The 24,707-nt window shown below is 41.5% G+C and overlaps 1 long non-coding RNA gene across 4 annotated transcripts in view; it reads left to right on the top strand.

Annotated features, from left to right (window-relative positions):
* The first annotated feature begins 6,958 nt into the window (after window positions 1-6,958).
* The window catches only part of LOC307175505, a 167,835-nt gene continuing 150,086 nt past the window's right edge, over window positions 6,959-24,707 (top strand). For 3 of the 4 annotated variants that reach the window (XR_013824338.1, XR_013824340.1, XR_013824341.1), the window contains exons 1-3: window positions 6,959-7,149; window positions 8,214-8,352; window positions 19,748-19,802. This is a non-coding gene — a long non-coding RNA (uncharacterized lncRNA). The remainder of the gene's footprint in view (window positions 7,150-8,213; window positions 8,353-19,747; window positions 19,803-24,707) is intronic. The other variant, XR_013824339.1, reaches the window with a different exon arrangement.

The raw sequence follows: 24,707 nt of genomic DNA, 5'->3' as shown, positions 1-24,707 counted from the left end.
GGAGAATAATTATAATATGACTTTTTTATTTGAAAGATTGCTGAATTTTTTAACATTTTAGTTTTCCATATTTAAGGAAACTTTTTCTCTTAGGCTATCTATGATTCACAGCAATTTGATAAAATGTACCTTGTAAACAAAAATGAAGCATTTACTTTTTCTCTCTGCCTTATCTCTCCAGAATTTGGAAACTCTCATTTGAGTATTCTTATTTTTATGGCAGTATAGTCATTTGCATGAGTTCAATAAGAACCTGTTCTCCTTGTAACAGGACACAATCGGAAATACAGGCTACAATACCAAGAATTTGAATAGAATGTCATATTGGAGAGAGATATACAAAGACTCAGATATGACCAAACAATTTTAAGGAAGTGCTGGGAAAAATCAGCCTAGTACCTTGCTTGTAAACTTCCAGCAAAGTAACCTTAAAAAGGGCTTATATGGTCAATCATTATTCTTGCCGCATTAATGTAAATAATCAGGCCATTTCAATGTAAACAAATTAGTTTTACTATGATCATCTTTGATAAAAAGGAGGATAATTATGGAGGGAGAAATTAGTTTTGCATCTTTGTAGATATTAGGTTCTTATCCTATTAATTGTCTTTAAGGCTCTGTTATACACCTGTAAACTGGACTGGATACTAAACTCTTCTGGTTTCCTCAAATATCAGACTACAAATCTCTAAACTGTTTCCAATTTTCTCCCACCCTTTTGATTTGGAATCAGTAAGAACAAAGACTGCCCTTAAATTTCCTTGGAAGGGACTATACCGGGTCCTCCTCACTTTACCCAGATGGCAGCCAAACTTTAGAGACTCAAGCCTTAGGTGCACATCTTATAGGTAAAGAAGGCTCCACCTGACATCTAGTCCTATACAAGCGCTGGAGACTTCTGAATCAAATTCACCTGCAGGAATTGAAGCAGAAGACAGCTGAAGGAGACAGCTTTCTCAAGATGTCAGGACCAGACCTGTATACCTTTTTCCCACAGTTACTTATCTTACCCTCTCCCTTTTTTTCTTGGAAAGAAACACCCTTATCTGCATTTTTCCATCTATTACAAAAGGGTGAAACTTACCTAATTGTTGGGCTTGCCACCAGAAATTTCAATCAATTCTTGACAATGGTGACCATTTAGTCCATCCTGTAACAAATTTTTTCACTTGTCACAAGTGTTACTGCTAATTTCACCCAGTGTCCCCTTGACATCAGCTACAAAGTAAGACTTTTGAAGCCTCCCACGGTCCACCCCATTAAGCCTCCATGGCCACCTTAAACAGGAACTACCCAGGGGCATACATGACTATAAGTGTGCCTCCACAGGAAGAGCCTTTCTCCTTAGGATCAGAATAAGTGCCAATGAACACATGATCAGAAATTTCTCCCTAACATTAGGAGAGCAAGACAATTCCACGGCCAAAGCAGTAGCAGGCCAGAAATGACCACGTGACTCTTTGGATAAAGTAGTTTTAGACAATGGCATGGCCCTTAATTATCTACTTGCTAAACAAGGAGGTATTTGTGTGATAGAAAATACCACCTGTTGCACATGGATAAATACCTCTGGAGAGGCAGAAATTCAATTACACATGATCAGGGAACAAGTGCACTGATCACAACAAATTTCCCCTGATACTCTATGGTCTTTTGATCTGTTTATCTGGCTAACATCATACAAACTGGACTTATATTACTTTTAACTCTGCTTTGCATAATTACTGTTTTTGCATAGTTATTTTTAAGCTCTGTACCTGTTGCCTGTCAAACCTTTAGAAACGACATACCCAATAGGGTGACACTAGCTCAGCGCTTCAAGATGATCTCTAATGCTTACAACCTAGATGGGATATAGACTTTAGATGGGAAATTCCTGAGAGTTCTTCCTCATGCCCCTCCTTGTTACTCAAATGTGGCTTCAATGGTTTCCAATTGCTATGCACTTTCCCTGTGACATGAAACATGACAACCACTAAGGGTCCTTCCTGGTACCAAAGCGACAAAAACCACTAAATATGGACAACCTGACTCTTGATCAGCAATGCTTTCGAGGAAAGATCTTGACCAAAATAGGGAAATGTGAAAATAAATAAAAGAAAACTTCATTTAAAATGGAGTCAGGAAGCCCTGAAGGGAAAGCTCTCATGCATGTACCACTCGTGGCTGCCTGCATAACCAGCAGGAAGAACAACAATAAAAATCATTTTAACAAGGTCTGTTTGGATACAATTAATTCTTTGTGTAAAATTCTCTCAGTCTCAACTTCTTATCCATGATGATAAGAATACTACTTTTCTTCTAGTACAAAGGAGGACATTTTTCACATGGAAATTTCATCTCTTGCTTTTAAGCATCTCCCTGCCTCAGCAACAATGCTTTAGCCACCACTTGCAGCCAATAAGAAACTGCCACAACCTCAAATTCTTGTTCCTCTCCAATGAACTTTTATCCAAAACAACACTCCCCAAGTTCCTCCTAAACCCTCATAAAAGCTGACCTTCCCTTTGTCTATTTGGATTTGCCTATAATTCATCATAGCTTGCCTGTCACGAATTGCAATTCTCTGCTATTCCCAAGTAAACCCATTTTGCTGGTAAAATAACTGGCTATTTTATTTTTGAGGCTGACAAGTTCTATATTCACCACCCTTCCTCGGTGGTTTCCTCACTTTTGCAGTTACTCCTCACACAAACTACCAGTTTTCAAGGCATCTTGTAAAAAGCATAACATAAAGGGGAGGGGGTGGGATGAACTGGGAGCTTGGGATTGACATATATACACTAATACGCATAAAATAGATAACTAATGAGAACCTGCTGTATATTGTAGGGAACTCCACTTTCCTGTACAGTAGAAACTAACACAACATTGTAAGACAACTATACCCCAATTAAAAAAAAAAAAGCATAACATATGCATAACGTAACATAACATAAAAATAGCTCTCCCATGGTGGGAGAGCTACGTCTTCCATTCTTGATACCATCATCAGAGGAATTCCTGGCACATGGGTTGTGTTCAGTAAGTACTGATGAATCTATTTATAGTTAATGATGATTGCTATCTCTATATGCAATAGGGATGGGGTGGGTGTGCAGCTATTGGCAGGCAGCCTTTACTGCGTGACTGTTACTGGGCAACCACGACAGTGTGATAGAAGAGGTGCGGTGCAGAGCCGTTAGCAGGCCCGCTGCCACTACCATTACCAGGCAACCGTTACTATGAGACCACTAGCGCTTTAGGTGGAAGGCTCAGGTTAGGCCAAAGGTCGGGTGGGTAGCTGTCCTCCAGCAGCAGACAGTTAGGTGAGAGGCACAGCGCAGCCTTCTCCCCGGGGCCCTCCAGGCCTTCCAGCCTCAGGCCAGCAGGTGTGCTGGGGGGGGCCTGGGGAACAGGCTGGGGGCTGTGTACTTCAGGGTTCCAGAGCCCTCGCCAAGGCCGCCCACAGTCCAGGCCCAGGCCTTAAAGTGGCAGTGAACCTCTCCCCCATCCCCGCCTCTGCAACCTAATGGCAGCTGCAGTCTGCATGGGTCTCAGTCCCTGGGACCTGGCCCCTGCCGTTTGGGCAGACTGGGGAGGCTGGGTCCTGGGGGCCTGGCTCCCTCAGTGATGATGGCTGGGTAGAGTCTAGGGACCTGTCCCGGAGGATGCCACCAGCTGAGATCTACCTCCTCAGCTGGGCCTGGGCACTGGCGGGAGGACGCAGACTGGGTGCTGGATGAACGCTCCCGGGCAGGGTAACCAGCCCCCGCAGAGCCAGGACCTCGGAGGGTGAAAGTTGTGCCTTGGGACCTTGCCCTTTCTTGTCAGAACAGATAATACGATTTGTTTGGTGGAAATTTACAGGAACACCGTGACCTGACCGTGGCCTGACCTCAAGAACAAAGGATCTGACACCAAGAAGTTTGCAACAACTTAACCACACCCCTCCCTCACCTCTCCTATAAAAGGGCTTTCCAGTTCCAGGGTTTTTAAGACATGCAACACCGGTCTCCTTGCAAGGCCGTGCAATAAAACTTTCTCTCTTCCAAACGCCGATGTCTTGGTATTACTGTTTGGCCTCACTGTGCTTCGGGCACACGGACTTGCATTTGGTAACATATACAGCACTCTTAGCATGAGAAATGTATCATAACAACTCCTTAGATCTCACCCAGAAGCCCGTGAGGGTGAGTAGTGCAGAACATCTCACTGTGACAGAGAAGGAATCTGGATTCAGAGACCACATCTCAAGTCTGGTTGACAGAGCCAAACTGAGACATCTTCCTATAACAACCTCCAAGTTTCCATCTCAAATTTCTACTTGGCTGAGCTGTTATTCATCCTTCAAGAACTAGCAGATATTTGCCTCCTCTGTGACAATGACAATGCCCTAGAGAATGTGACCCCCAATCAGCTCTGTGTTCCTATCACTCTTACACATATGTTCTGCAACATTTGTCACAATGTAATGGTCTTGGGTTAATAAGACTCTCAGACTGATAACCCTTGGGAAGTAGCTTCCCTAACTTTGTCATCTATGTCTCCCTAGTGCCCAGCACAGAGCCTGGGTACACGGTAGGAGTCTGATAAAATATGTTCGACATTTTATTTCTGTTGTACCACACAAACAAGTTAAAACCAAACCAAGATATTCATAGGATTATGTGACTCTTTAGCAAGCAATACTTGCTTGCTAGAAGGACAGCTGCACATGAATCTCACAAACATAATGTTGAGCCAAAGAGGCCAGATCCAAAATAGTACATATTTACTTGAAGTTCAAAAGCAGAGGCAAAATTAGCTGATGGTGTAAGAACTGCTATTGTGATTTGTCTTAATACAATCTGTGCCTGGACACCAAAGGGATTCACAAAAACTTTTAATGTGTTCACAAATTTCATTACCAGCTGGCAATGAGTCACAACTAAAAGTGACACCCCTCTGGGAACGTTTCTGGCAATTACATGACAACTGAAAACACCATGAAGGATACCTTTATTTGGTATTAATGTTCTCAATGCCTGGAGAACACTTTAAAATAGTCTTTACCTATGGCATCCAAGATTTTTTTTTCTCAAGAAGTTAAAATTTCTAGGATCAGCTTAAATTGTAACCGTTCTTTCAGGTTGAAAAGATGAAGAATTTTCTCAAAAACATAAAACCTCCCCGGAAAAGATCAAAGATTACTGGCTTCCACCTGCTCTGTGTCTCGCCCAAGCCTACTCATGCCTCTCTCCCCAGTTTCAGCCTGCAGGAATACAGCAATCCCTTTCCTCCATTAAAGCAGGGAGGAGACCTATGATTTTGTTCTCTTCATTACAGGAGGTGAGGCAATGGGACAAGAGGGGGTTGTTGTCACTGGGATATCTTTTCCTAGGAGTGATCACACCAGGGAACGGCGGCTCATGCACAGGCTGGACAGTCTGACCACACTCTCCATGAGACGAGAAGATGCCACAGAGCTCCCTCCCTGTAACGCCTGTGGTGAGTTCCCGCAAAAAGGGAATCTCTAAGGGCAGACTGTCCACTGGCATTCTCCTCCCCTCTGAGGGAAGAAGGTAGAAGGGGTGGGAATCCTCATCTAAATTCCCCTACAAACAGGAGAGTTTTTGGTCTAACTTAAGCCCACAAGAAAGCCCAGCAAGTAAAGTCCCTGGAAGGAATGACAGCCTGTTGAAATTTAACTCTTTCATCTCCATAGCCCTGACACTTTGTGGCTCCCAATTTTTTGCCTGGTCTTCACACCCCTGTGAGCAGGGAGACAGGTCACACTGTCTGCTCACTGTGAAGTTTCTGTCAGGGTTGGGCTTTGGAAAGGAACATGGGGATTGGGTGGGATGGAGGTCACTTCTGTAGAAGATGGTCTCAAAGGCTCTAAGTTTGCAGCAACTCCGGAGTTTAGAAGCCCCATCTACTCACATTCTCCAAGAGATCACCGTTAACAATTTCATCCTTCACCTCTCCTCGGGCTGCTGTCGTGGCCACAAGAGTGCACCAAGTCTAAAGACGCGTTTGGAGTCTCCCTGTCGAGAGCCAGTTCGATACTGACTAGCCTTAGCTCTCCAGCTCCAGGTGGGTGGCTTCGCCTGGGTACTGGTCCTGTGCTCCGGCTCTCGGGGGTCGCAGTCCGGGCCCTCGCCTTGGTCCCCTCAGATTAGGGAGCTCACGGAACGAGGCAAAGAAGTGGCAGGAGCCCGGCCTCTTGGCCTTGGTGAGGGACAGAAGTCCCCTGAGGGTGAGGACCCTAGGCCCGAGGGACCCAGCAGGAGCCGCCGCCGCAGGCACCCAGTACCTGGAGAACCCAGAGCCCCGTGCAGGCGAGGAGCGCGCTCGGCCCGGCTGGGGAGCCGCCGCCGGCGCCAACTTTTCCCATCGTGGGAGCGGAGAGGAGCGGAGAGGATCCCGGAACAGGGACGGCGGCGTGGGGCTCTCTGCTGGCCGGCTGTAGGGGTCAGTCGCTCAGAACCCCAACTCCAGCCAAGTCGGGCAGCGGTGGGGATGGACCGAAGCTTCGCGGGCAGGCGGCGACCGCCGGCGAGGAGCAAGGCGCCACCACGCGGGCTGGAGCTGGGGTCTCGCGACGCTAGCCGGACGCGCCGCCTGCGGAACGCATGCGCAGAGCAGGAGCGGCAAAAGGTCCCGCTTGGCGCCAGTCTCCCCACAGTGAGCCGGCATGGGTTGTGGACACACTGGGTGCACCGCCGCCGCCAAGACCCCCACCCACTAGCTGGCGCACCGCCGGCCGACTGCTCTAACCCCGCGGACTTTACAGTCTCAAAGCTGGTGCTACATCGTGAGGTGGAGGCTTCCTCCTCTCTGTTTGGGGCCATCTTGACCTGACCTGGAGCACAGAGTGTGTTTCCTGGCCTGGGCAGAAAATGATGCTAATCACTGATCTTGTGTGTGCTTTGGATCCCGACTTCCGATAGTGCTCCTCTCTCATTGTGCACCTCATCCTATTTAAAAGAACACTTTCCCACAGGCCACCTTCGCAGGTTTGTGGGTGTGTGTTTTGGCTTCCTCAAAATACTGCAAACTTCTTGAAGACAGAAAGACTAAACCGCGAGTTCCAGGAGAGAAAGCCCTGTGTTGGATTTTGCTCACCTTTGCAGCCCTACTTAGAAATATGCGGAAGGCCAAGGATGACACAGATATCCCCCGCAGGTACCAGACAACATTGATCTTGTTTTCACCTTCAGGCGGAGCCCAGAGGTGGTGATATGTGCATTTTAGTGTCTCCGAATGAACCTAAATGGAGTTAGCCAACTTCAGCTCCAGTACTGGATATTCTGCCACTCGTTTGTACAGAATCCATATTCCAGCCACCTCTCGGCTAACTGAGCCTTAAAATGAAGGGGTTGTGTAGATGGCAAAGTCCCCTCCAGTATCTAAAGTTTTGAATTGTAGGATCATATCAGCCCAGAATCTCAACTGCTGTTTAAAGGTTCAGATGAAGATCTTTGGTGGGTGAATTTTAAAAATATGTTTTAAATTACTAAGTTTTTATTTAAAAGCCAGTCTTTTTAAAAAATAGGGATAGGGGGCTTCCCTAGTGGTGCAGTGGTTAAGAATCTGCCTGCCAATGCAGGAGACAGGGCTTCAAGCAAGCCCTGGTCCGGGAAGATCCCACATGCCGCGGAGCAACTAAGCCCGTGGGCCACAACTACTGAGCCTGAGCTCTAGAGCCTGCGTGCCATACTACTGAAGCCCGCGTGCCTAGAGCCTGTGCTCCACAGCAAGAGAAGCCCTTGCACTGCAACGAAGAGTAGCCCCTGCTCGCTGAAACTAAAGAAAGCCCACGCACAGCAACGAAGACCCAATGCGGCCAAAAATAAATAAATTAAAAAAAAAAATAGGGCTACGATAGGGAGGGTGGGAGGGCGATGCAAGAGGGAGGGGATATGGGGATATATGTATACATATAGCTGATTCACTTTGTTATACAGCAGAAATTAACACAACATTGTAAAGCAATTATGCTCCAAAAGAGATGTTCAAAAAAAATACGGCTAAAATGTCTTCAAATTTCTAAGTCGTCATAGACTTTGTAACATTGCTATTTGTATATAGGAATTAGAAAATAGATATCCATGACTAAATTAATGAATCTGAGAACAATTCATGCCTATTACAAAAATAATAATAATAATAATTCCTGTGTGTGTGTGTTTTCCATTGCTATTTTCATGGTAACATCACTAAAAATTTGACCCCTGTGTCTATGACAGGCCTACCTTGAAGACAACATAAGAATAGATCCTCACTGATGTTTCCAGTAGAGTTCAAGAAAACTTCTCTTGCACAAACTCTCCCAAGGTGGGATTATAACAAAGTTCCCTGAGTCATAATTCTTAAGATCACTCCAAGGTAAGTAGGAATAGAAGGAGGGCAGCCTTCTCAGCCAATGAGGTTGAATGTGTTGATATTTAATGGAGGGATGTCTAACATTAAAACAGCCTGGAATTACCTTCCAAATTTCCCTTTTTTGTCCCTTGAATAATGTCTCATCCTTGGAGCCTAGCTCTGTACCCTTCCATAAAGATAACAATATCTGGTGGGATGTGGCCTCTAGATAGGAGAAAGGACAGTGGAGATTCTCCCTCACCCTAGATTACAAGTGTTCTTTGTGAAATCCAGGCTAAGGCATTCCCTTCTACTCAGAAAGCTTTGCAGAATCATTTTCTTTTTAAAAATAATTAATTAATTAATTAATTTAATTAATTTAGTTTTGGCTGCATTGGCTCTTCCTTGCTGCGTGCGTGCTTTCTCCAGTTGCGGCGAGCGGAGGCTGCACTTTGTTGCGGTGCGGTGGCTTCTCATTGCGGTGGCTTCTCTTGTTGCGGAGCATGGGCTCTAGGCACGCGGGCTTCCGTAGTTGTAGCTCGCGGGCTCCAGAGCGTAGGCCCAGTAGTTGTGGCACCTGGGCTTCATTGCTCTGCGACGTGCGGGAACCTCCCGGACCAGGGCGCTTGAACCCTTGTCCCCTGCATTGGAAGGCGGATTCTTTTTTTTTTTTTTTTTTTTTTTTTGCGGTACGCGGGCCTCTCACTGCTGTGGCCGCTCCCTGCTGTAGCCTCTCCCATTGCGGAGCACAGGCTCCGGACGCGCAGGCCCAGCGGCCACGGCTCACGGGCCCAGCCGCTCCGCGGCATGTGGGATCTTCCCGGACCGCGGCACAAACCCGTACCCCCTGCATCGGCAGGCGGACTCTCAACCACTGCGCCACCAGGGAAGCCCCAGAATCATTTTCTTAATGCCTTCTCTTCAAGTCCAGCTTACCTCCTTTCCAACCTGGGTAAGTATGCTGGAGTTCCTCCAAGAGAGGAAAAGCAGATTAAAGAGTAGAACCCAGATAGATCCCTAGTCAAACATAGGACTGGGAAAAGCATATATAAAGTGGGTAGGAGAGAAGAAATCAGAATATTTGAAGGCTATGAGCCAATACTTATTTGCCTTAATGTGCTTACATTTCAACTTAGGACTCTTACTGCCTTAAATTATTTTTCCAACCTGAAGTACTTCCTGCAGAAACTTGGTGAAAATACAGCTGATTTTTCTCCCCATTAAGGTTACATTTCCTTTCTTCCTGAACTTCCTCCCTAAGCTCCTTGGAATGGGGAGGTTTGAGATCCATTTGAGAGGAATTCACTAAGGCTTCATCATTTTTTTCATCTCCAATTTTAGTTTTCCATTTGAAGAAGGGTTTAATCAGAAAAATCTAGATTAAATTAGTTCCAAGGTTGGTTTGTGGTCTGCTTGGGTTTTGTGTGTGTGTGTGTGTGTGTGTGTGTGTGTGTGTGTGTGTGGTTACTACTATTACACTACCTTTTAATTCGTAGATCTCTGCTCCCCTCTGCCCACTGTCAACAGGAAGTGGTTAAAAAACACCACAAATTCCCCAAATACACCTCCTTTAACAAAACTACCAAAGAAATAGCCTAATCAGGTAGAGAAGTGAACTAATATAATCAAGTAGTTTCTAATCCACCCTTTCCTTAAGAGTTTTGAACAGATCCCATTGATGGGATGCTAGAAGGATGAGCTCTCCAGTGGGTGGGGGAGGGGGAGGGGAAGTTGATGTCAGCGGCCAGGCAGTGGGTATAGATAGGTGGTTCCTACAAGAAATCTGAAGACTCTAAACATGAAAAATATATCTCAACTCTTTCTCCTTATCATGTCTACCCTAGCAGCTTCCACACTACTGTCCCTGCTTCTCTGAGATTCCCTCTCTATTTCTTCTGTATAAAATTCATTCGCAAAATGGGTTTATACACCCAGCAGGACCAGACAATGACACAGTGGGGGGGGAGAAGGTGGAAAATAATTTATTTTTATATATTCTTAGTTTTTATATTCAAAATCAAGCATGCCCATACTGTACTTTAAATACTCCCTTTGTGACCATAACAAGTTGAGTTTATCTTTTTATTGATGTTCCTTATATAATTATACTTTTGTTATTTCAATAATTCCGTTTTCTTTATAGTATTTTAATAGACATGTTTTAGAGCAGTTTTAAGTTTATCACAAAATTGAATGGAAGGTACAGAGATTTCCCATATAGCCCCTGCCCCTGCACAAGCTTGGCCCATTATCAACATCCCCCAGCAGAGTGGTACATTTGCTACAGTTGATGAACCTATATTGACACATCATAATCACCCAAAGTCCATAATTTACATTACAGTTCATTCTTGGTGGTGTACATTCTGTGGGTTTGGACAAATGTATAATGACATGTATCCATCATTATGTCAATAGTATTGTACAGAGTAGTTTCACTACCATAAAAATCCTCTGTGCTCAGCCTGTTTATCCCTCCCCACCCCCAACTTGATAGTATTTTTATTAGTCATTTCACTCTCAATGGGAATGTGACTCTGCTGCCACCTGACACAGTTGACCCTTGAAAAACATGGCTTTGGACAACATGGCTTTGAACTGTGCAGGTCCATTTATACAAGGATTTTTTCTAATAGTAAGTACTGCAGTACTACATGATCCACAGTTGGTTAAATCTGCCAATTTGGAAGTATGAATACAGGAAAACCACGTATGTGAAGGGCCGACCATAAGTTATAGGCAGATTTTCAACTGCAGGAAGTGTTGGCTCCCTTAACCACCACGTTGTTCAAGGGTCAACTGTATATTAACATAAAGGTTCAATTCATTTGCCAATTATCAAGGATTATAATGTCTAATTACAAATTAGATGGTACTTTCTTTATTTGCTCATTTATTTGAAATCCTTTTTCATGTAATTACCTCCAAAAGTGCATACTTTTCATTACTTATTTTTGCTGATGGGTTAACGAACAAAGCAGTAATTTGAAAATTATAGCCATCTAACATCTACATTTAACAAAGACTCCACACTCTAAGGGATATTATTAACTTGACAGCAGTTAAAAACTACAGCACAAACGCTTCACTGAAAGATACATTATGATTTTAATAAATTTCTAAAATGAGATAAACAGATCTTTGAAGGTTCTTTCCTACTTTGAAGTTTTATAAATCACAATTAGAGAACAAGTTTAAATGAATTTATCTTTATATGAAGGTTATTGGGAAATTTTTAAGATTCTGGGATATTTTTAGGGAAACAAATTTGGTGAACATCTGTTTTGTGCCAGGAGCATTCTGTCTTTATTTTATTTCATATTTTTAACAACTCTGATCTATGGCACTTTCACTCCCACTTGACAGATGAGATAACCAAGGCTTTGAGTGATTAAGTAATTTTCCTAAGCCAGCTGGAGGGGGGCATTCCAGGCAAAGGGACCAGCTTGTGTTGTGCGGAAGCTGAGGTCAAAGGCACACGGGGAGATGGAGGAAGTTAAAGGAAGGCCTTATGGCTGGAGCATGGGGATGGGGCAGAGTCCAATCTGCGGCCCAGGAGGCAGGCAGTGCAGCTCAGGAAGGGGTTAATGGCAAATGTTAAGGAGAGACTTCTTTGTATCTTCTTCACACTCACTGTAGTGTGAGGAATGGATTGGAGGGGTGATTACAAGAGTCAAGGAGAAAGCATGTGGCTTTGTGAGAGACTTAGGGAAGAGTGATAGGCACCAGTTACTGACTGCAGGGTGATGCGGGTGATGAGGGAATGAAGATGAGGGAGTGATTTCCAAGCTTCAGACTTGCTCACCTGTGTGGAATGTAATACTCTTCCTTGGGACAAGGAGTACCAAGAGAAGAACCACTCACAGGATTTTGTGGGTTTGTTCTAAGACGTGGTGGGGTGCATTTGAAATATGCAGAATAGGTTGTAGGGTGTAGGGGTATGGAGTTCAATTGGAAATATCTGGGCCAAAGCTCTAAGTTTAGGAGTAAAAGTGAAGACCATTAAATATTTACTGCAGTGTTTCCCAAGCTGTACCTTGGACCTTCTAAATTAGGGGCCCCCACAAATCCATCCTGTCACTCAGTGTTCTCAGACCTTCCTGTGCATTGGAGTCACCTGGGTGTAGCAGAGCAGACAAACACAGTGTGTGCCAGCAGAGCGCCTGTGGTTGAATCCTGGCCCTGGAGCTAGTGATGTACACTTGAGCAAATGATCAACCTATTTAGCTCTGTTAGTCTCCGTCTGTGTAAAATGGGAACAATAGTATCTACTGCACAATGTTTCGTAAAGATTAGCTAATATACATAAAGCTCTAAAAATGATACCCGATACATCATAAGAACTCAATACGTGTTAGTTATCATAATTTTCTGGGAAGCTTTCTAAGATGGGGATTCATGGATCCCAACCATTTGTCTGGGATTTAGTTCACACTGTATCTCAACTTACGTCCTTTCAGTCTGTGCCATATTTATACTATCCCTCATTAATTATTTATATCAAAGTAATACAGGCTCATGGTTAAATAAAAATTCAAGATGGGTTTATCATAAAAAGCAACAGCTTTTGCTCTCACTGCTCCTCACCTGAAACCTCCCTTCCTAGAAATAAACAATTTTAGTCATTTTCCTGGTTTCAGTTTTCTGATGGTTGTTATAGCCATAGTTCTTAAGTATTAAATTCATGCCAGTGTACCATCATTTATCCCCTTTATATGTACATTGCCTTTGCTTTCTGTAGTTTTTGCATCTCTTCTTTTCACAATTCTTCTAGTTGTTATTCTGTCTCAGCCTTGTATCCCAAAGGAGCATAGTGAAAGGAGAAGGAGGATCTTTCTGCCTTCCCTTCTCAAGTCCCAGGGCTACATAGAATCAGTGGCCTTCCAGAGAGAGAGCATTGCCCTGAGGCCAAAGTCAGCCTTGAATCCCTCACCAGCAGGGGGCCAAACCTGGGATTCCCCATGTGACTGCTTTTAGAGGGTTGTTTACTTATCTCACTGTAGGATGCAATTTCGAAAAGATTCCCAGTACTGTGCATTACAAAAACTTTGTAAGAACACACAAAGTAGCTTGGTGCTCATCTCAGGCAAAATTTGATGACGTTAAGCTACGGTAAGACTTTCTTTGGCAAAAACGTGTCTTTCCTCTTTGCCAGCATGCTGCCTGCCACTTTATTTACCTACGTGAACATGCATAACGGCACCTGTTAAAATAAATGGGACAAAACATGAATGTCATTGCTTTAGCCTGCGACATTTGGGCTTTGTTCTTTGAAGCAATCATTCACAGAATGCAACATTTCACCTGTTTCCTTACAGCAATGAATGACAAGTTAGTTTAAAGTGATGTTCCCATTCTCATTTGGAGTTACAAAGAAGGGACCTCTTAGGATATTTGAAGTGTTTCCTAGGAGGGATTTCTGCTCAGCTTGCAGAAGAAAACATTCAGGTGAATGCATAAGAGTATGAGTTAATTAGTAGGAAGGAGACATCCAACAAGACATCTCTGCTTACCAAATACAGGTAAACGCAGGGAAACACTTTTCATTTGATTTCAAGAAAAACTTTTTGTTGAGTACAAAATTTATCTTACATTGTCCTGCTACAGAGTTAGCAAAAAGAGCATCCAAATTTAAAAGCATTATTTTGGGACAGAATAGAAATGGAAGGATAAATTATTTGCTGTAAATTTTGCCTTTTCAGCTATGTGTTTATAAAACTGTTATTGTGACAAAGTCTCACCTCCCCTCTAATTTCAGAAAGGCTGTCAGAAAAAAAAATCTGTTCATTTTATGTCTAGGAGGAAGCACATAGTAAGAAATAATGATGCAATCTTCCATTTGAATAGTGTTTTTAGCTTTTCAAAACGCTTTGCTCTATTTGAATCTCATGAGAACTCCATGAAAATGTGGGGCTGGTGTAAGTGTCTGTATTTTTCAGATGAGGAAACTGAGGCCAGAATGTGAATGATGGGTCCATATTGTCTTTCATAGGGGCTGCACCAATTTATATTAACATTCACAGCATGCAAGAGTAACCTTTTCCCCACATCGTCACCAGCATTTGTTTTGGATCCTACAGCTTTACTAAATTTATTTATTCGTTCTAACAGTTTTTGGTGGAGCCTACAGGATTTTCTCGATATAAGACCATGTCATCAGCAAACAGAAACAGTTTTACTTCTATCTTTCTGATTTGGATGCTTTTCATTTCTTTTTCTTGCCTGATTGTTCTAAGACTTCCAGGACTATGCTGAATAGGAGTGGTAAGAGTGAGCATCCTTGTCTTGTTCTTGATCTTAGAGGAAAGCTTTCAACCTTTCTCCTTTCATCATGTGTATAATATTAGATGTGGGCTTGTCATATATGGCCTTACTATTTTGAGGTATGTTCCTTCAATACCAAATTTGTTGAGAGTTTTCATAATGAAAGATGTTGAATTTTGTCAAATGCTTTTTCTGTATCTATTGAGATGATCATATTTTTTTCTTTAATTCTATTAATAGGATGTATCATATTTATTGATTGTGTGTGTTGAGCCATCCTTGCATCCCAGGGATAAATCCCACTTGATTGTTAGCATTTGTTGAGAATTCTTACATCTGTATTCATAAGGGATATTGGTCTATAGTCTTCCTGTAGAGTCATTATCTGGTTTTTGTATCAGGGTAATGTTCCCTCCTCTTCAACTTTTTTGGAAGAGTTTGAAAAGGATTAGTACTAATTCTTTTTAGAATTTTTGGTAGAATTCACCAGTGAAAACATCTGGCCCTGGGCTTTTCTTTGTTGGGAGATTTTTTTTATTACTGATTCAATATCCTTATTCAACTTTGGTCTTACTCATTATTTTCAATTTCTTCATGATTCTGTCCTGGTAGGCTGTATGTTTCTAGAAATATTTCCATTTCTTCTAGGTTGTCCACTTCGTTGGTGTATAATTGTTCATAGTAATGTCTCATGATCCTTTATATTTCTGTGGTATCTGTTGTAATGTCTCTTATTTAAAATTTTATTTGGGGGTGGGTCCTTCTCTCTTTTTTCCTGGTTAGTCTAGCTGAAGATTTGTCAATTTTATTTATCTTTTCAAATAACCAACTCTTAGTTTTGTTAATCTTCTCTATTGTTTTATTATTCTCCATTTTACTTATTTCTGCTCTAATGTTTAATATTTACTTCCTCTGCTAACTTTGGGCTTTGTTTATTCTACTTTTTCTATTTTCTTCAGGTTTAAAGTTAGGTTATTTGAGATTTTTCTTTTTTCTTGATGTATACATTTATTCATCAAATTTATCTTCATTCTTTCTTGTTAATATTAACTCATGATAACCTCAGTTTGGCTCAGAATAGTGAGAAGTAGTTCAGTCCCTGCTTAGTCATTTTATCTTCAGATGAATAAGTTGTTTGTTTTGTTTTGTTTTTTTATCAAGAAGGCTCTGTACCTGGATAGTACCGATGGCAGCTGACAATCATATGAATTTAAAGCCCCAAGACAGGCTATCCCCTCAAGAGCTTCCTACATAGACTTAACTTGAGAATCAGAATCCTAAGACAGTTTAGGGGTGTGTTTGTACTGAATGAGGGCCATGAAATAAACCCAAAGGCAGTGGCATTTTGTTATATTGTATTTCAGTCCTTGTCTCTAATAAAGTATGAACTTGATTGCCTCTCTGAATGTTATTAATCTAAGACGGTTCACATTTAAGTGAAGAGATAGCTGGCTGAGTGTGTTTGTGTGTACGCGCACGCACATGTGTGCGATTCTGAACAGCATTTAGTCTTTAATCAGAAAGTCCCTGTGCAACCTAATTTAAATGGCTTAACTGCTCTGAGTCACTCATCTTCTGCATTGCCAAAATAAAGATACAAATATATCTAAATACAGATCTGTAAAGGTGAATAACTCAGATTTCTGCACAAAATAAAAAAGTAACTTTAGAAACCTCATGAAAGATTAACTCATAGGTAATTTCAAAATCACTAGCCACTCCAAAATTTCTAACAACTTGAATCATTTCACCATCTGTGCCAGTTTGGGTGCATGATTGTGATTTGAAGCACTGTAAAAATATGAAGTGATTTCAGAACAATCTGTGGTAAATGTATATGCACATGTATTTGTCCTGGAAGGCAGGAAGACTTTGCCTATCTTTCTGGCCCCCCTTTGTATAATAAAGATCCAAGTCTGTTAAAGATAAAGGGTTTGACAGAAAAGTGGAGAGTGGCTTGAAGAAGAGTGCAGAGCTTTTCCAAAGGCAGGAAGCAGTGCCCTCATGCTGGGGGAAGAGAGCGAGCTCTACATCCCTGGGCAGGTGAGGGTAGGGGGTGCTGAGACAGCACCTAGGCAGGCTCTAGAGAAGAATAGATGCGAGGGTCACCAGGATAACACCACCAGCACCAAGGACCTAGCCTCACCCCAGAGTTTCTCATACCACAAACGGAGTCAATAAAAAGAGCGCCCCCTACAGGCATGGACAGTGAGGATGTCAGCAGTCAGCATGCAAGGAAAGAAGGGATTCTGCCTCCCTTTTCTGGACATTACCTGTGTCTCGAGATGCTAGAATAGTTCTATGGATAGAAGGGACCCCATAATGACTGAAATTGATTTTCTGTCTAGTCCAGCTGGATGATACATGGGGCTAAATTATGTTGGTTAAAATGAATGAAAGTTATATTTCTTACATTTCTGAGCTAATAGGCTACCATGCATAGCCATTATGAGTACTGTGTGTAATTTCCGCAGTCCCAATCTTTGATAATTAGCAATCCATGTGTGATAATTATTGTAACACTGGCATCATAACAGGTGTCTGCTGAAGGCCAGTGGATATCCACAATACCCATGTCTCATCCAAGCCTAGGCAATTATGGGATTCCAGAAATCAGGTATTAAATGCACATATTTCCTTTCACCTTTCCATTAAAGGACCAAAGACATGAATGAAAGAGTAACTGATTTTTCAAATTTAGATTAAGTTTAGGTATGCATGACAGGACCCATTTCCGATAAGCCTTGCCAACACTTGAAACTTTTAGACTGTTTAATATTTACTGACATCTGCCAGTTGATTGAGGGCTACCACTTCTGGAAAGGATTTTTCTGGCCCTTAAAGTCTGAGTCTGGGCAAACAGGTAAAGGTTGTGTGAGGGAGGAGAAGGGAGATACCTTGATAGAGGAGTTGGAAGAATTATTTTCTCCTGAGGACTCCTGTCTCCAGGGGTGAGAGGGACGAGTGTCAATCAAATCCTCACTAAATACAGGCCCAGGACATAGTATTGATTCATTTCTCTGTGTTGAATGTGATGACTTTGACCTGTCCCAGGATGGGAGGTGCCAGCCTTTCATACTTGTCAGTCTTTACTGAAGGCTCAGAATTGCCTGTGATGTGCATCCCATTCTGGGTCAATGCTTATTTAATAAGCATTATTAAATTTTATTTCTCTATTATTATTTTATTTCTCTACTAAATTTGTGGACAGGATTTCTGGATTTGGAGAAGTTTTTAATTTTAGTTATATTTCTTTTAATTATATTTTCTTTTTCGCATGCAATCAGTGATTGCCACTTGGAAAAGATGTGTTAGAAGTGGGTAAAGGTGTGTCCTCAGTCATATTTTTCTCTTTCGATATAAATAAAGCATTTTTATGAGCCAGAGGGAAGTATCAATGTGCTCCCTGGCATTCTATCTCCTGCTCTTCCCTTGTCTGCATGTTGAGGAGGGGCTGCCTGTTAGACATCCCTTACATTCCATAGAAGGTGGAGGGACTCTTCAAGGAGGATGATAACTGGAGAGAATAGAGGTCACAAACCAGGATGTCTTCAGTAACACATAAACGCACGTGCTTCTCAGCTCATTGTTGAGAAATGAGAGGCCTTGGGAAGCCCTTTGGACACAGGCTGTGTAGTAAATGTATGAGGCTTGCTGGCCTCCTCTTACCTGAGTTGCACATGGCTTCCATCTTAATAGGGTTTCCAAGCTGCGTTCAAGTCATTTCCAATTCCTTGGGAGAAGAAGGACTTTCTTACCTGCTTTTCAAGGCCCAGTCATCTGGCTCTTTCTTGGATCCATTCATTTCCGATTTAATTAACTATTTTTTACTTGAAAGCGAGACAGCATAATGTGTGTTCTTAAATTGCTGCTGGAATTTATACCCAGATCTGGTGACCTCAAAATGGGAACTCCGTGTTCTCACGTGGAAATGATATTAATGATAATAATTCTTCAGAAAATATTTGCAGTAGGAACATTTTTTGAAGAATTAAATGTATGTGGGAGTAACATTTACCTCTTCATATTAGTTGATTTATATCTCTTTTAGCTGTCTAATATTATTTTATTTAATAGACAATACATCTTAATGATTTAGGAGCTTTCTTTTCTTTCCTTCCTTATTTTCTGATTACCAGTCAACAGATTTCTCAAGTGTCCTAGGACCAGAAGTCCCCCTTTTCCTTAGGTCTTCTAGAAAAGTGAAATGATCCACAAGAGGCCAAGAAGAGGAATGCACTGCCACAGAATGAGCTGGGTCTGCAACTCCAGAAAGTTCCACAATGTGCAGAGATTCCATAGAGGGGACCCATAACAGTGTTTTTCTCTGTTTTAGAAAATCCTTTTACTCTGGGAATTTAAAGTCCGGATCCCAGCTCACTGACAAACATCTGCTCTTCATTGATAGCACCATCTGGTATTTCAGCTCCTCGATCTGTTGTAGAAGCTTCGTGTAGCTGCCTCCCCAAATTAATTTTTCTATAACAACTTGTTTTCTGGAAGCACAGGCCAAATAGGGTAGTTTTGCTGAAAGCTACTAATTCGATGCTTTGCCCCTTGTTTGAATGGGCATTCTTACGCCTTCCTCTCGTCGTGGTCTGAAGTGTTTCAAGCCATTATATTTGGGGTTATGTGGGATGGAGGGAAATGCACGCTAATGCCCTGAGCAAGTGGCTTGGGAAAAAATGTGTTTATCTGCATTTCACAAGCTCATGAACATGCATAGCCTAATTTAAATTATTTATTTAGAGGGATGATTATGATAATACAGGCTGAGCTATATCTGTCCTAGGAGCTTAAAAAGTACTTCCTAGAGTAGCGATTACTCTTAATATAGCTATACCCTGCTCCCCACTCAGTTAGCAGCTTCTTCAATGATTGATCTCACCATTCAGCTTGCAGCAGTGCCACGAAGTTCCATGCTGTGGGAGCAGCTGAGTGATGCAGTGAAATGAGCACTAACGAACCAAGTGAGGTTCAGTAAGTCACTTGGTCACTCTGGGTCTCAGTTTTCTCATTAGTACATAAATTACCTGACCTATCACACTACAGGTTGTTGTGAAGCTCAGATGAGAAGAGTACCAAGACACAGTGCAATCAGTAATGAGCAATATGCACATATTACAAATTTCATCCATTTATCTCTTTTTTACAGATTCCGATGAAATCAGGTACCTGTTGCTGCAACTCTGGAGCAAGATGCTTAATCTGTAAGTCTGTGGTTTAGGGACAAGTTGTCTCATCCCACACCAAACTCTCTCTTCAGAATACCGTATACTTGTTTTTAGCGTTAGGCTGCACGGTGGCAGTATGATTTGGCACAGTGGTTCTTCACCTTGGTAACATGTTAGAATTACTTAAGATTCTTTTTTTAATTGAAGTATAGTTAAGTTACAATGTTGTGTCAGTTTCTGCTGTATAGCAAAGTGATTCAGTTATGTAAAAATATATATATATATATTCTTTTTCATATTATTTTCCATTATAGTTTATTAAAAGGTATTGAATATAGTTCCCTACGCTATATAGTAGGACCTTGTTGTTTATCTATTGTATATATAGTAGTTAGTATCTGTTAATCTCAAACTCCTAATTTATCCTCCTGTCTGTGGGTCTGTTTCTGTTTTGTAAATAAGTTCATTTGTATCATATTTTAGATTCTACATATGAATGATATCATATGATATTTGTCTTTATCTGACTTACTTCGCTTAGTATGATAATCTCTAAGTCCATTCATGTTTCTGCAAATGACATTATTTCATTCTATTTTGTGGCTGAGTAGTATTCCATTGTGTATATATAGCACATCTTCTTTGTCCATTCATTTGCTGATGGACATTTATCACCTAGGATTCTTTAAATATGCCAATACCCAGGCCTCAAATAAACAGAATGTCTGATGGCATGACCCAGGCATCTGTATTTTTTAAAGTACATCAGTTGATTCAAATACACAGAGAAGAATGAGAACCGCTCATTCAGAGGAAAGAGCAGCATCCAGACACCCTTGGCTCCACCATTCTGCTGACTATGTGACCTCAGGCTGAGGTCTCTGGACCTCAGTTTATAACGTGTAAAATGGGGAAGGGAGAACTGACAACTTTCCGAGTTTTTATGAGGATACAGGGTCACTTATGTAAATTGCCCAGCCCAGTAGAAGCTCAGTAGTTGTTCACTTTTATTATTTATATACTGACTTTTATTGTATACTCTTTTTCTCAGTATGATTGTGAGGGTCCACATCTGAAATATAAACTTTTTGAGGACGGAGACTGTGCTTTACTTTTCCTCTAAATCCCTTACAGCTCCTGGCACAGTACTGAGCATAGAGTAAAGAGGTATATATCAACTATCAATATAATAACTATTTTGATTAATTTATTGACAGGAAACTCAAAGTCATCTTCAGCTCTGTTAAGCGTATTTTAAAACATCAGAATTACATTCTAGTAATTCACCACAGCTTTTGATAAAATCCAAAGGGCATTTGATCATCTCTGTCTAAGCCACAAAACCTTTTCTGTAATCAAACTACGAGCCCATCAGCTTAGATATTACATTTAAAGGACAGTCATGTTTGTCCCAAGGCATTTCATTTGATACAAGGCACAGGAAGGAAGCTTTATCAGTTTAGAAGGCAGGACCTGACTTTCATTTCTGAAAGAACTAATATAGGAATCATGTTCTGGAAACGGGTGCAATTGGAAGGCAGTCAGTATAGCCAGGTGCTTGGGTGCGTGAACCTGGGAACTGATTGAACTCCTGAAGGTGGGATGGACAGAGACTCTGGGAACAAGGTGGGGAACCAGAGGGTATTCATTACTGTGTCAAAGCAGTAAGGAACTATTTACATCCTTTCTGGCTTAAGCCCAGATTGGTCTTAGAGGTAGAACAGAGGGATCTGTGGGGTCAGCTGTAGCGAGGGGAGAGACACAGCAGGGAAGGTCAGGCAGAGGTCATTCTCTCTCAACTGGACATGCTACATCACCACACGAGCATCCCTGCTATTCTCTACACTACGTTGGGCAGCAGGCATGAATTAGAGCAGACCAGCAGCCTGCAGACATGTTCTGGGTGGCTAGTGTATTTAGTTCACACAGTGTTTTGAAACATAGCATAACTAGCAACGTGTTACTCTAGATCTTAACAGAATTCAGCAACTTCATCACCTTCTGTGCCATCTGCCTGCCCCTGTATGATTTTTAGTTTGCAAACTCAAGTTAAAGCCTGTTGATAGCCACAGAAAACAGCTGTTGTTTCTGTCAAGTGTTGTCGATAAAATTTTATTGCTCTTCATTTTATTGCACATTCCAAGTTTCATTCCGGTGTTCTTTAAGATTCCCCCGCCCCCCCCCCCCCCCGCAAAGGTAATGGTAACTCAGACCCATGAGAGAATAGAGATATGGTTCTTATCCTGAGTCATTATTTACAGGGCCCCCATAGAGCTTTGGAGTATGTGCCATAGGTGTGCCTGGGATTTGGAGATGCAGGGTATTGTACAGAAACATATGGTTGTAAGAAGTCAGCAGCAAACTGGAGGTCAAGGAAGACTAAGGCCCCAGAGTCATGGCTTACAGTAAATCAAGTCAAAACTCAAGTCATCTGAGCACCAACATGTGGACCAGAATAGGAGGCAAGGTCTGCCTCTGTCAGAAATCTCCAGTGTACCATTCTCTCTAGGAGGGTTGACCATGGGCATGAGACAGTATATGTGACAATTTTGTTATGTGTTCTACCTGGAAAAGAAGAGCTGTCACCAGCTCAAATTTCCATATTTCTAGTTTTAAAAAGTTGCCACCCTTTCCATTTTCTCTCAGGTCTCAGAAAAGTCACCTTTGTTGGAGTAATTAGTCAAATAACTAGGACTGATATGGGAAAAAAATATGGAGGGTCATTTTTTTTTTAAACATCTTTATTGGAGTATAATTGCTTTACAACAGTGTGTTAATTTCTGCTTTATAACAAAGTGAATCAGCTATACATACATATATATCTCCATATCTCCTCCCTCTTGTGTCTCCCTCCCTATCCCACCCCTGGAGGGTCATTTTGAAAGAGATGACTCTCTGGGCTGATGTCTTTCTACTTATTGGATTTCCATTAATACATTATTACCCTGTAACTATTTTCATAATGGGTTTTTTAAATTTTGATTTTTACTCATGGCTTTTATAGCATGAAATCCATGATTGTAACATCACAGTTTTGTCCTTTTTGCATTTCTTTCCCAATTTTTTCCCCAACTGTCCCATATATTGCATTATGTCTGTAATATAATACAGTTGTGACTCTTTGCCATATAATCTGTTATCAAATTTTTCTCTTAGAAAAATACTGTTTTTATATTCATGAAGACAATATTATTCTATGGCAAAGTTATCTTTTATTAACATTAAAATGATAGCATAATATGCATATACATTTGCATAATATTCATTTACATTAACATAACATTCAATTGCATTTACCTAAGATAAATTACCCGAAACAGGTTAAATACAATAATGTACATTTTAGTTGTTTTCAATTGTTTGGTTTTTTAAAAAGCCTCTTACTTCTTTATAATTACAGCTGGGATTTGGGGATGCAGGGTGTTGTACAGAAACATATAGATATAGATAAAAATATAGACATAATTAGTATCTGCAGAGAATTGGTTCCAGGACCCCCAGAGCTACCAAAATCTGTGGAGATTATGGCATAGCATAGTCGGCCTTCCATATCTAGGGATAAGGAACCAGTGGATATAGGGGGCAGCTGACTGTATTTCCTTAGGATAAATCTCGTAAGTTGGATTGCTGAATCAATGATTCTGAATATAAAACAAAACTTGTTAAGTTTATAAAGAATTTCCCTATAAGTTTCTGATTTTAATACTCAAACTTTCCAGTAAAGTGGGCAAAGCACAAATTATTTCATCCATTTTACAGGCAGAAAAACTGAGCCAAAGAGAGATTAAATGACTTGCCCAAGCCGGATGAGCCATAGTGCAGAATAAGACCTAAAATAAAAGTCTTCTAGTTCTTGGCTTTTCCTTCTAAACAAGAGACATTAAGGAGACTTTCTGTTTCGCTTTATTTTTTTAATTGTCATTATCATTTCCCTAATTTATAATTTTTCTATCTTTTGTTATATTTTGGAGGAAGAGTAGCAAGGGAGTTTAGTGAAGTTCAGTAATAATAAAATTCAAAACAAAATAATGAGGAAGTTTACAATAATAACTAATGACAGTAACAGAGCCCTGTAAGATACCAGGCACAGCGCTAAGTGATTTATATCAATAGTGTGTGCTGGGGCCAGCAAGCTGATTGTATGGACATCTTCCCAGCTTGAAATGGCCAGGGCGGGGCACTTACACCATGGAAATCAGCACGTGCTGACCTCTCCACCTCAACCTGAAGAGCTGCTTGCCAAACATTTACTGGCACACCCCATGAAATGAATTATTTCATTTCATAGCTCCAAACAAGCTGATTTTACAATGATAGTCCTCATTCTCAGGTGAAAGACTAAGGCCAGCGAGGGTAAATGATTTCCTGGTATTAAACACCTATGAAGTAGCAGATTTGGAATCTACACCAGTCTGATTCCAAAAATTAACATTTACCCACCAAATATCACTGTTTCCTATCCATCCAAACCAATGCAGATAGTTCAACAGCATTCTGAGATGACTGGGGGCAGATTCTAGGTTATGGATTTTGATTTTGCTTTATTTTTCCAAACTCAAGTGGATGATAAGGCTCAACTTTGAAATAATCTTGCTGTCTCTACCAGTCCCACTGTAACCCTTTGAGGCAAGTTGATGGTAAAAACAAAAAACAAAAAGAGGCTCCCCTTTTCATGAATGAATTGTTCCAAGGGCATAAGTATCTAGCCCAAGGTGACTAAATGAGTCCACAGCCCATATAGCCCACACTCAGTCCATTGGGCCCCACTGATTCCCATGGTGAGGGAGCTGAAAGCCTCGGGCTTGTGACTCAGGTAAACAATGGAGATGGATGCTCAGCCTGTTTCTGCAGTGAAATGCCATGTAACTTGACTGTTGTACCTGATATTGCACAACCATAATTTCCTTTATGTAAATCATTCCACATCCCCTTAAAGATAGT

This window comes from Stenella coeruleoalba (assembly GCF_951394435.1).
Source record: "Stenella coeruleoalba genome assembly, chromosome: 16".
NCBI classification, from domain to species: Eukaryota; Metazoa; Chordata; class Mammalia; order Artiodactyla; family Delphinidae; genus Stenella; species Stenella coeruleoalba.
The sequence above is the reverse complement of the archived record's forward strand: the minus strand, read 5'-3'. Positions and strand labels throughout refer to the sequence as shown.